The sequence below is a fragment of the Rosa rugosa genome, chromosome 4 (assembly GCF_958449725.1).
Source record: "Rosa rugosa chromosome 4, drRosRugo1.1, whole genome shotgun sequence".
Classification (NCBI taxonomy): domain Eukaryota; kingdom Viridiplantae; phylum Streptophyta; class Magnoliopsida; order Rosales; family Rosaceae; genus Rosa; species Rosa rugosa.
In genome coordinates this window covers 48,869,400-48,882,863 of record NC_084823.1, presented here as the reverse complement: position 1 = coordinate 48,882,863, position 13,464 = coordinate 48,869,400, and the positions used below count along the sequence as shown (strand labels likewise).

General features: G+C 39.2%; 1 long non-coding RNA gene across 1 annotated transcript; it reads left to right on the top strand.

Annotated features, from left to right (window-relative positions):
- The first annotated feature begins 1,862 nt into the window (after positions 1-1,862).
- Positions 1,863-3,343, top strand: LOC133745309 (uncharacterized). Its single transcript, XR_009863543.1, has 2 exons — positions 1,863-2,879; positions 3,074-3,343. It is a non-coding gene; the product is annotated as an uncharacterized LOC133745309 (long non-coding RNA).
- The last annotated feature ends 10,121 nt before the right edge of the window (positions 3,344-13,464 follow it).

Genomic DNA, 13,464 nt, shown 5'->3' with positions numbered 1-13,464 from the left:
AGTAAAAGAAGGATAAAAGAGTAACAAAGTACATAGAAAACCTAATAGCAGGTGTACGTTCTCGATCCCACGTTCACCAGTTGGGGGAACAAAAACTGATTTGCAGTTTATTCTCTTACGTTCTCTCTACCTTTTAAAATCTGTTATCGGTAAGCAAAAAGCAATTTCTTTTTCTCTCCCAAGAAATCTTCGCTAAAAATCGTACACTTCAAAATTTATCAATTAGGTTGTTTTTAAGGATTTTGGATACTTCAGAGATGATGGTTGTCGAATTCTAGGGATTTGACTTCATTCCAAATACTAGACTGCTAAGGTGCTAAAATCTCATAGTCATAGCAGAAAGCTCGAAGAGTGAGCATTAATGGCGGAAAAAATAGAAACCCTAACCTGGAGAAGAAGATGAAAGCTAGAGAGAAAACAAAGAAGAGCAACTGATATATGAGCTTGGTAATTTTACGGAATGATCGTAGCGTATACAAGCAGAGAGAAATAGCTATTTATACTAGAAGATAACAGAAAATCATTACAGCTAAGCAAACATATGCAGATCTCGCCACGCGTCCTTCATGATGCGGTCAGGATTAATCGTCCATCCAACTGAGTCAAACTGGTCAGCTTGAGGTTTTTTTTTTTTTTTTGGTCAAATGTCAGCTTGAGGTTGAGTCATGCAATAAGCATAGGCTTGCTGAGCTATTGCTGGGTTGTCCTGATTAGACCACACGTTGATATTGGACTCACTAGCCTCGCTAGCTAGGCACACCATTACCAAGTACACTAGGCATGTTAGTCACCACTGTAGGCACCTTACTGCCACAAGCACCAGGCACTCACAAGCACTAGCACTACAAGAAAAGTAGTCTACAACAACATCATAATAACAACATGCTCTAAATGCTCGTTGTTACATACAATCTTCTACAACGGGCAAAGAATGTACATTGTAAAAAACAATTTGTCACCACATGCGTCATTTGCATGTTGTTAATTTAGTTATCAACAACTTACCTTGCACGTTGTTATCTGCAAGTTGTCAATTGAGTTATCAACAAGAAAACGTGCATGTTGTTGAAAATTTTAAGAACCACGACGTGCGGTGAACGCTGTCAAAGCTTTGAAATGAAAAACAAAAGAAAAATAACAGAAAATTGTGGCTATAATCTAAATTTTATCGCACTTTTTAACTTTGAGGACAATTTTCAGAAATCCTCGACAAAAACGAAAGAAAATAATTCTAAAACTCACTGAACTAAAAACCCACTCCTTATTTACCCTCCTTGCCTCCTCTCCTTATTCCCCCAACTGAAAACCCTAATTCAAATTGTTTATTTCGAATCCTCAGCTTCGATTCAGTCTCTCTCCCAATTTTGGCTCCAAATTCGAATCGCATCGATAGGAGCTACCATGGCGCTCCGGAAAAATCACAGGCCAACGCCAATTTGATGCAGGTGAGTTCGCTTTTTGCAAATTAGGAAAGCTTAGCAATTTGACCTAGAATTGTACTGAATTAGGTGTTTTTGTTATTAGCCGCCATTAACGTACTGACCTAGAATCGTCCCCTTTCTCTCACTCCGATTCCATTTCAGATCGGCCTGTGGCAGTTCGCGTAATTTCGATCGAACAAAATCGTCCCCTTCCTATACCTAGACCATTTGTATATAGGGAAAGTATGACCAGCCCTCAATTTTGCCAGTTGCTGGCTGATAAATAATCTCCACTTTGTAGAATCATAGACCTGAGAATGAATCTTGCCTACATAATTCAAATTACAAATCTGTCAGGCCCTTTAGGAACAGCACATAATGGTAAAGAACACCCTCAGTCTATTACCGATCAGACAAATGGTGGGAGCCTTTCGTTGTGCTTTTCTTTATGTTGATGGGGGAGATTGCTTGGGCAATGATTTGGAAGGAAATATGGTGTTGTTGATTCCCTAGGTTTGGCATGAGGAATATTCCAACATAACATTCTTTGTACACCTTTAGAGTAGGTTTGTCATGAACTCATGATATCTAATATACTTCCAATCTTATGAAACTTAATGCATTAGTGTCTGTAAGTGAAGTATTTACTATTCATGTATTAAGCACCATCGAGTTTGTAGTGAGAGAAGCATATATAACTAACTCTGCTTCTTATCAATATGTAACAGGTATATATGGCTACCTCAGCCAAAAAGGCTATGGTTGTCCATGTTATGAAAATATTATCTGCAGATGTCATTTGTTTTATTGATATTTTAGTTTCCTGACCATTAGTCTCTGTTCATGACCGTCATTTTGTTGTGGAATTGATTTGCTTTCATTATTATTAATTGCATTGTGTGTTAAAATAGTGGAAAGAGTTTGTTACTTACTGTTGTACTTTAGTTCAGATACTAAAGTACACTCCTCAAACAATTATGATTTTTAGTTTTAAGTTCTAGTATTAATAATTGCATGGAATTCAAAAAGATAGTTTGAGTTTGTTTAGGATTATTTTCTTTGAAAGGGACGATGTTGTTCTATGAGCTGAGATGTTGGCCCCATTGGCATTGGAACTTGAAGAAGAAAGATAGATTTGTTTAGGGTGAAATCAGAAGGAAGTGTGGGATAGATATGCAGGGCAATATATTTCAATCTTTATGTATTTGTTTAGTATATGTCTGTGAGATTGGAGACTGATCAGCAGTATGATTTATTAGGTTTCAGTAATTTCTGTTCTCAAGTTAGGTCCTTTTATGAGAAATTTAAGAGAAGCAATTCCATTTAAGGTTTGAAGTAAGATTTAAAATGTTGTTTGACAGGGCAATCGTGATGGGCCTGATGCTTCATACCAACACAAAGCAACTGATTAGAGGACAAAATTACCAAGATGCATTGGAAGTGCTCAGCATTGGGGAGGTTAGTTGCTGCTTTTTGCAACTGATAGTTTTCTTCTTATGAAATTTGACATGTCACATGGCTTGTCATAGCAGCTTTGAATATGTTTCCAGTGACTAAGAATGACACACACAGGAAATGAATGTGGAATTTAATGAAGGCATAACTTTAACTTTTTCTTTGGCATGGGTTTGCCTTGCGTTTCTTATACTCAGTCATTACAAAAATTTGACAAGGACAGGAAGCACTGAGAGCTTTCGGTATGGTACATATCCCAATCAAGAACTTCATGGCTTGATACCTGATCAATTATGAAGAAGATGAAGTGGTGGCTGAAGGAAAGATATCTTCAACAAACCCAAGTACAAGAGTAAACCGGGAAGTAATCTGCTGTACTAGATGCCCAAAGAATTCAGAACTTTGTGATGCATGTTTTGTAAAGAATTATGTATCAGAACTTCAATGAAATGTATATTTTTCTTTTACATGGTTATAGTGTACTAATATTGGCATGTGAATGTGCTTAAGTAATGGTGAATGTTTTTAGAGGTATATGAAAGAAGAACCAGCAAATTGGGTGCAATAATGCATACCGAAACGTTATAACAACATATTTAGTAATATGACAACATGCCATGTATGCTGTTGAAAACTAAAGACAACATGCTGAGAGCGTTGTTAAAAGTTACAACACGTGCTTAAAACGTTGTTGAAAATTTATGACAACGTACAAAACTCATTGTTGAATAATTACAACAACTTACTTCGTCTCTTTTTGACAACGTGCAAAGCGCGATGTTAAGGACTCTTGGACTTTTAATGACTCTGGCATCTACAATGTGCGCCGAACGTTGTCAAAAGTGATTGACAATGTGAATTGCATGTTGTTAAACATGTTTTTTCTTGTAGTGTAGGCACATCACCATTACTAGCAGTAGGCATACTCATTGTGCTAACATAAGGTAGGTTAACTTATTTATTTGGTTATAATGAATGATTTTCCCAAAGGTGATTCACTAATGGATTTTTTTTCTCTTTTTCTACCAGTTTCTGTAAATTTGGTTTCACAGCGATGAGACTAGGATCTCTGGATTGATTGTGACTTTGTGAGGAAGTGATAACAGGTATACATATCCAATTCTCATCATCAAATGTATCCAATTAATAATTATCAGACTAATATCTGTTTGGGAATCTCTTCACAATGTGATACGTATATTGAAAGTGATCATTTTAGAATGCATGATGTACGATTTGTACTCCCCTATTATTAGATAGGTTCAATGTGTTATAGCCTTCAGGATTATGACAGCTGTGTTTCTTTCGTTGTTGGCATTGAAGTCTACCATGATGTTCCCAGAGGCAATAACAACTACCGTTCACAACTGAATGCCTTCCTCCACTGGTATTTTTTCATTCCAGTTTCAACCTTTTTGTTGTGAACGATTTTTGATGTCTCATTATTTCTCTGATGTTGATCTTTATGTCTATATTCTGTCATCACCTGTCATGTTTTCCTTTTGGTCGCCATGCCAAAGATCTTCATGCTTATGAGTGGCGATTCAAGCACATTTTTAGAGGTGACATACTTCATCTGCTTTTCACTCTTGCAGATGTCCCTAATCTATGATTATACAAATGAGAAGAGAGCGTGTTTGTATGTAAAAATATGTGTTGGACAAATAACCATGTGAGTTCTCACTCATAGTTCCTTGATATGTGATTTTAACTGAATTGGTTCACCACGGAATTCATTCTTTTGGTTTAAACTTCTCTATAGTGCTTAATTTACTTGGTATTGTAGCTTTTGATTTATCTCTCACTGGATTGACAATATGGGAGGTAACTGCTTCCTTAAATTTCAATTTCAATTGTCCCATACGATTTATAGAAAAGGAGGAAAGCAGATAACCAGCCCAGAGTAATGAATAGATCTGTCTTGAACATTTTGCTCTATCCTGTGAGTAATTTTGATTTCAGGTGCGTTTTGGTTTCTTTCCTTTGTTCTCCGTTGTACCAATTTATTTTTTTTTTCTTTTTCTTTTTTCACTGTTATTTTTTTTCTATGGTGAGTTTAGGGAAATTGTCTTCAGTTCACAATATTATGTTCATGCATATGGACATGGTCAACTAAGAATTTCAATTTTAAGCTTTTGTTTTGCACTTTTAATTCTGATGAAAGGGGGGGGGGGGGAAAGAGATCATGAAATCTTTTTTAAAGTATTTGTTTTGATCTCAATTCAAAATATGAATCCAGTTATCCTAGGAACTTCAATAAACTGAAGCATAAGGTTCATTGAGTTTGGTTTTGTAGGTTATTTATTCTTTCTCTATGATTAGTTTATTGAATAAATTTTTGTTTTGCTCGACTATTTTTTCCTTTACTATTTTGCTGGTTTGCTTCTTTTAACAACAAATAAGCTGTTATGTGTCTCTTCTCCTTTCTTATTCGGAGTTGAATATGTGACGAGAAAGGCTACTCAAGCATATAGCCAATGGTGCAGTGGTCTGAGTGAAAGGCCAAACACAAAGTTAAAATGAAGCCGAGAAGAAACGGTTGAAGAAGCATGGAAAAGAAGGAAAAAAAAAACTGAAGAGAATGTAAAGAGGCCAAGTTATCAAATCTTGATTAATTGTGAAGTTGGTAGAATATTTGTCAATCTCAGGCACTTGGCTTTTATTAGAAATGAATGATGTGATGCACATGCGAACCATAGCACGATCAAAAATATAATTCGCACGCATGACCGCGGCCCTTTTGCACGTGAGTATGCGCGTGCAAGAAGGCTAGTTAAATACATAAAACTAAAACGTATGATGAAGAAGAAACTCAAAAGTAAATTGTAATACAAGAGATAGAAATGTTAATTAAATCTCATAATTATGTACTTACCAAAAAATACTTTTCATCAAGTATTTACTAAAATTTAAAAGAATTTGATTAGTGAGATATATAGGAAACAAATCAAAAATGTATAAAGAATGAACGTCGCATGAACCTTAAGTGTTAAGAGGACATTAATTTTTTGTATATATCTACATTATGTATATATATGGTTTATTTTCTTAACAAGATTACACAATATACGTCGAGTGCTTAACTTTGTTTAGTGTCGGTTTTTATTTTCTTCTTCTTATTCTGGACCCCCCCCCCCCCCCCCCCCCGGTTACAAATCCTGGTTCTGCCCCTGTGTTTTGTTAATTTTATTTTTATTTTTATTTTTTTAATTGAAGTTCTTTGTAATAGTAAATGAAAACAAGGTACGTTCAATAGCTGATCCTGTGACCAAATAGGTAGATCGTTTAGCTGCTGTACTCGATTCGGACAGCTAGCTACCTTGAGATTCATAACACACCGACATAGGCCACTGAGACTGGACTTTGTTTGGGATTACTTCTCCAGGGTGAGCATAAGTTCTTTTCTGCTGTTAGGGTGAATATGCGTAGCTGGCATGTACTGTGAATTCAAGCAAAATAATTCTACTAGTACAGAGGAGCAAACATATCTCATAGCAAACAGAAGGGAATCTGCTGTATTGGTAAGTATTTGTACGGCCGAAGTTCCATATGGAAGTTCATTCAAGGTTGAATTGCTTTACAAGATATCGCCTGGACCAGAGCTACCTTCAGGGGAAGAATCATCCCGCCTTGTGGTATCCTGGGAAGTCAACTTTCTCCACAGCACATTGATGAAAGGCATGATTGAAGGAGGAGAAGTTCAACAGGGACTTAAGGACAGTTTCGAGCAGTTCTCCAGCTTGATGGCTCAGAAGTTTAAAGTGCTGGATTCTACAGATTTGTCTGACAAGGATCATATCCTGGCGAATATGCAGGCAGGACACCAATCAGATTGGGAATTGGCAAAAGAATACTTCTAGAATATGACTGTTTTCCAGTATTTTTATGGTTTTATATATCATAGTGCACATTTTACTTTGTGAACCAAGTAAACTCCAAGGCCTAGAATTTCATGGACTTGATTTGCCAGACAGTATGTTGATGTCATAATTTGGTTCGACAAATACTTTTGACTTTTCAACCCATTCCATGTAGGATGGCGTTGAAATGTCAAAGCTTTCAACGCACTTAAACCTTTCATCTAGAAAGAAAAGAATTCCTTAGACATAAATAACCATGACTAGTGAGATGCCTAACCATGGTATGCCAAGTCTTTAACCTTGGACCTCCACCTCTTAGGTCTTGGACAGTCACCATGTTAACATGGTTAGGCATCTCACTTGTCGTCCTGGATGGCAAGGTCAAAGCATATTGTGACCTGGCTATTAGAATAGCATAGTCCGAGGGAATTAGGAGCCTCAACCCCCAAGGCCAAGAATTCAACCCCCAAGGCTTAGAAGCCTCGACCTCTAAGGATCATGCCCACGACTTCTAAGCCTAAAGTCTCGACCTTTAGGCTCACACTTGGACACAGTCAAGGAGACATGGTAGTACAGACCAACTCTCACTAACTTTTCCACGTGTCAAGCTCCGACACCCAGTATGGCTCTCTTGTCATGTCAACAGTGATTCGAGGACAGATGGTGGTTTATGTGGTGACACCTGTCACCAACTCTGTCAAACCCATCCTGGAGTGTCAGTAAGTAGAGGGTAGGGGGCTGACACCCCGATTTTATGGGATTGAGTCCATGCCTTTCCCTTTCCACCTCAACCCTCTTCTCCTATAAATACCCAGCCTTCACAAGGTTGAAGAGGACTTCAGCTTTCTCTTCTCTCCCAACACTATGCTAAAATATCTATGTCATGAAGCTCTTCCAACTAGAGGCTGTAGACGCCCAACATCAGGTAAAGGAAGCCCGAGGGGAGGCTATCAGTTTCACCCAACAAAGGAGCGTGGAGGCCCAACATCAGGAGAAGGAAGTCCGAGGCAAGACTATCAGTTTCACCCAACAAGGCAGCTTGGAGGCCTAACATCAGGTGAAGGAAGTCCGAGGCGAGGCTATATTTCACCCAACAAAGGAGCGCGGAGGCTTAACATCAGGTGAAGGAAGTCCGAGGCGAGGCTATCAGTTTCACCCAACAAAGGAGTGTGGAGGCCCAACATCAGGTGAAGGAAGTCCGAGGGGAGACTATCAGTTTCATCAAACAACGCAGCTTGGAGGCCCGACATCAGGTGAAGGAAGTCCGAGGCGAGGCTATCAGTTTCACCCAACAAAGGAGCATGGAGGCCCAACATCAGGTGAAGGAAGTTTGAGGCGTGACTATCAGTTTCACCCAACAAGGCATCTTGGAGGCCCTACATGAGGTGAAGGAAGTCTGAGGCGAGACTATATCAGTTTAACCCAACCAGGCATCTTGGAAGCCCAAGACCAGGCAGAAGACCACTGAGGCCATACCTTTAGTCACATGAGGTAGACGACCAAGGCTACTTATGTTGTCAAACTAAGAGAACAACCCCACCACTTTACACTTGGATTTTAACGAAAGTCTTGTTGACTTGTTGATGCCGAAATTGGCATCAACACAGTATATATTGCAGAGTTGTTTTTTTTTTTTTTTGTAATATAGATAAGAGATTAAGCGATATTAGTTCCTCGGAGATGGACAATGTAGGGAACAAGTCCCACCCTCAAACACGAAGGTGAAGGGTTCACCACACTCTGGAAGTCCACCGCCCATCCTCCTATTTAATTTTATTAAATAACAAGAAAAAATTACAAAGCCCAACGAGTAAAGTACAAGAAAAGGAAAAAGAGAATAGGAGAACCAATGAAGCATCCCCCATCTCTTGTACAAAACCAAAAGGAAAACTATACAAAAGCAAGAAGAGAGTAACTCTTCATGACCTAAATGCAAGTAGTCCAATTGGGAGCTCCAACAACAACGTGACCTTCTCAAATCCACATAGTACTCCAACATGCAATTAAAAGTAGGTGCACAACCATAACTAATAATGGACAAAACCTAGAAGAAAGATTGCCAAATTAAGCTGCCCTAAGATATGGGAAACCCATGGCATCCATATAGAACAATGGGAGAAGCTCAGATGGAGGAGTAGCATACCAAACAAGAGATGTGGATGTTAAACCCAAGCTCGTAATCTTATCATCCATTGTGTTGCCCTCACGAAGAATATGAGAGCAAAAGAAATGCATGGCATGAATCCGATCTAGGCAATTTAACCACACAATTCGCAGCGGCCGTGGTGGGATAAAAGAAGAGGAAGAGAGACATGCCAGAATACTTGTTGAATCACTTTCAAGCAAAATATGATGCCACCCCATTTGGTAAGCCAATTCAACCCCAATAATGACCCCCATTAATTCAGAGAAGAAAGCACTTTGTTGATCTAAGCCATTACAAAAACCTCCAACGAATTGCCCAGAACAATCCCGGAAAACACCACCACAAGCAGCAGGGCCTGGATTTCCTTTAGCAAGGCCATCGGTATTAAGTTTCAACCAAGGAAGAATAGGGGGATGCCAAAAAACAAGTCGAGGAATTCGCCTAATTTTCGGTACTGGAGTTACACCTAACCCCACAAGTAACTTACTGTCCAAGATCCTATTAGAGTGTCCAGGCATGTGTGGGGCAATAAAACGAATCCAAGCTTTATTTGAGCAGAAAACTTTCATTAGTGAAGGCTGTTTATTCTGAAAACGTAGCTTGTTTCTAGTCTTCCAAATAGCCATAAGAGCATATAGACCGCTAGCAATCCAAAGGTTCATCAATTGTGAAGAGAATACTTTACTAGTAAATGAACCCCAAAGATCAGTGAGCGTACCTGAAGATGGGAGGGAAGTACGTACCAAAACAGCAAGCAAGCCATTGCCAGATGTGTTGAGCAAAAGCACAGGTGACAAAGAGATGGGTCAGCGATTCCTCATGACCAAAAGTACATAGCTGACAAACTGAAACCACTGGGACACCTCGCCTACGCAGCTAGCTGATCATCCGTAGGTAATTTATTATGAAAAAGACGTACGCCATGCAAGCATAGAAAAACGAGGAGGAAGAGCTACTCCCCATATTTTAGAGACCCAATATGGGGAGCGCATGTGGAATTCTAGTCCTTCAATTGGAGCGCATTGATAATATGGTTCTAACACTTTGTACAAGATAGGTTGCAACAAGGCAAGCACATTATATCATGTCCCATAATCTTACGAAACTATTTAAGTCTAAAGTTCAGTCACTTGATCTCACATCTCTGAATTGTCCAATAATTGAACAGGAAGCGATCATGGTATGTTGATCGATTACACTCACGTTTAATTTTGGTTAGTTATCTCATCTTGATTGATTTCGTTTTTTCTTGAAAATTCATGAAATTGAATTTGCAGAGGAAGTGTTCTTGGAAGACGTCGAGCTTAGTCTCGAAGCCTTTGATTATGTTAGCTGAAGATTGTCCAGAGTGGGAATATTGTGGCATTGACAGTGAACTTGTAAGTGAAGAACAGAGAAAAAGAAGAACAAAAGAGAGTGAATGACAAATAGTAATTAATTTAGTCCATGCCACCAATAGTGAAACCCATAGGAAAAGTAGTTGTTCATATATGTAAAAACGTTCATGTCTGGATGGTGAGTGATTACAACGATATTTCTTAACGTACGGAAAAGTGTGGGTGATTACAACAATATAAAATTGTAAGCTAGAGTGAACAATTGATCAGAGAGGGGATAGGGGATAAGGGAATTCGAGACATGTCATCCTAGCGTCGAGTGACTAGCTCCGCAATGGTCTGCACAAACCTGTCGAGCTCCTCCAAACCTAGCGCCAAGTTTTGGTTTTTCCCAATTAATGCAAAAAGAGGCCATATAGAGTGTTGTATAATCATCATTATCAGAGCAGCAATTGCAAACACATACACAGCAATGACAGCATGTATGTTGTGCCTCAAGATGACTAGAAACCTATTCGTCGAGGTTTTGTACCACTCCACAAGACCTTTCAAAAGCTTCTCCCACAGGCTCAATCCATTTGGCCAGAAGATTCCAAAGAAAGTTACAGCAAGAAGATAGAATCCCACCGCTCCAAACGTGTAGGTAATGAGCGAATTGCTATGCTCCCCTGATTAAAACAACTAGTGCATCAATTAATAGTTCACACAATTCAACAAGAATAAAAAGCAGAAAAGAAAAGATTCAACTATGTTTAAGCTGTATGAATTAAGGAGGAATATATTCAATTCCGATTAACCAAAAAGAAGAACTAACGGTGATGGATAAATGTGATACTGCATGCATGCAAATGATTTTGACCCCCATGCAGATGCCATAAAATCACCAAGTAGCTTCTCTGAGGTTTCATAAATTTTCCAAGCAAAGATAAATAGCAATTCTAGGTACATAGGTCAACACCTTTCAAGATACTGATCGATCCCATATATGTCTTGTGCGAGTTGCATGCATGACAGTTAGATTGTTAGGAAACTTATTGATTTGTATGCAGCTAAAAACTGATAAAGATAAATATTGGAGACCAAACTTCCCTTGCCTATACAAATTAACAAAATATGTAACATGTATAATCTATCAGTCCATATATAAAGATAATATTATAGTATTTTGGAGTGAAGTAATTAGCCTCTATATGCACACAAAGCTTCCATCATTTGAAGTTTTCAACTCATGTTTCACATAAAAAGTTTACAAAAAGGTCTATATATCCCTTTTTGTATTATAAAGTTAACCGATTAACTGTATGGTTACTAGACAAGTTAATTATCAAGCATATATGAGTGGTACTGAATACTAATATATGGTCAATATCTCTGCTGCGTTTGACAAATGATAAGTTACAACACTTCAGATCCAGTGAAAGTTAAATTGAAGAGTTAAATTTTAAAAACTCTACCGAGTACGAGACTTACTAGTAGGATCGACGGAAGGGGAAGGGGCCGAAGATGTCGACGGCGAGGGAGGAACGCTTGCTGCCGGAGGAGAAGAAGGAGTGGACGGCGAGGGAGGAAGGCTTGCTGCCGGAGAAGAAGAAGAAGTGGACGGCGAGGGAGGAAGGCTTGCTGCCGGAGCAGGAGAAGACGAAGACGTCGACGGAGAGGGATGAAGACTGCATACTGCTGGAGGAGCCGACGGCGAGGGAAGAAGACCGCTTGCTGCCGGAGCAGGAGAAGACGACGGCGAGGGAAGAAGGTCGCTTGCTGCCGGAGCAGGAGAAGACGAAGACGTCGACGGAGAGGGATGAAGACTGCATACTGCTGGAGGAGGAGGGGTTGGAGAAGCCGAAGACGCCGACGGCGAGGGAAGAGGGATGATTGCTGCCGGAAATGACGGAGACGTCGACGGCGAAGGAGGACGATGACTGCCAAATCGCCTTGCCGGGGAATCAATTAGGACACCGGAGATCAGCTGGTGGTGGAGGAGGAGGGTGGAAGTGATGATGAGAGCGGTAGCGACGGCGAGGTTAGCCAAGGTTATCGTCGGCATTGTGGACTCGAGCTTCGAGAGTTGGTTGCAGAGAGAGTGAGGCAAGCGTGGCATGAAAATTCTGTGAGAGCGACCTTCGCTTTATAACCAACCTGGCAGCCCCCCAAATTCTGTGGAGCGAATGAGTAGTCAACACGTGTAATATCGACGTATTAGGTCCATGGCGGACCTGATCGTCTGCTATGCGGTTGTACGGTACAATCTGCAATAAGCTGTGTTAAATTTGACACGTGTTTTTCCGCCAATCAAACTAAAAGTCTACAACTGCCTGCAACTTTCTCATGTAACACTAGATGGGCACGCCTAGGATTTCAAAAAAATGGCGCGAAATTCTGTTAAGGGTATCGACTATTGAAACTATAATTCGCTCACATATAAAAATGCTACAGATCCCAAAGTTATTATTATTATTTTTTTTACCAAACTTACTACATACCAAATGACATGGAAATTGCCATATCATTAATTTCCACGTGTCTCCAATAATTAATTTTAGTTTGTATTATTATTTTTTACTTAACAAATAAAAAACATTGTTTTGAAACCGTAAGCCACCGATATTACTGGTACATTCCCAGGTAATTAACACTTTTCTTACAGTATACTTGAAATAGGATCAAATCACAATTTCGCATTCTAATTCTAATAGTTTGCTATAATTGTTGTTACTAATGCGGTTGTTATGTTTAGGAAAGCGCGCATGACAGATGAGTCGATCAAATGGTTAAATCATTTTCCATGAAACAGAGATATGACTCTCCAATCCAACTCTTTAATTTTTGACATCATTTTGTAAATACACGAACATAATTGAAAACCACGCGTGTATATGAATCTAGCAACGATTTGTCCTTTTGCTTCGTGTCAGGTAAATTATATTTGTTTCCATGTTACTAACTTTAGGTCTATACATACATATCGTAGACTCGCAGTGCATGTCAAGATACATAACATTTACTAATATTTGAGTCCTCTATCAACTCATCCATCTCAACATTATTTAGCATGCAGAGTTTGTGAGTTTGTTCCAGTAGCCTTACCATTTATATTGGGCCAAACACCAGGTAATAGAAAGTTGCAATGGAATCCAAAAAGACACGTCCAACCAGTTTTTCTTACACCGGACCCGAAAATCCACCAAGTCCAAAGGAAATACGACTCGTCGTAGGCTCGTAGCCACTAGACTCTTTTAGAGGAGATG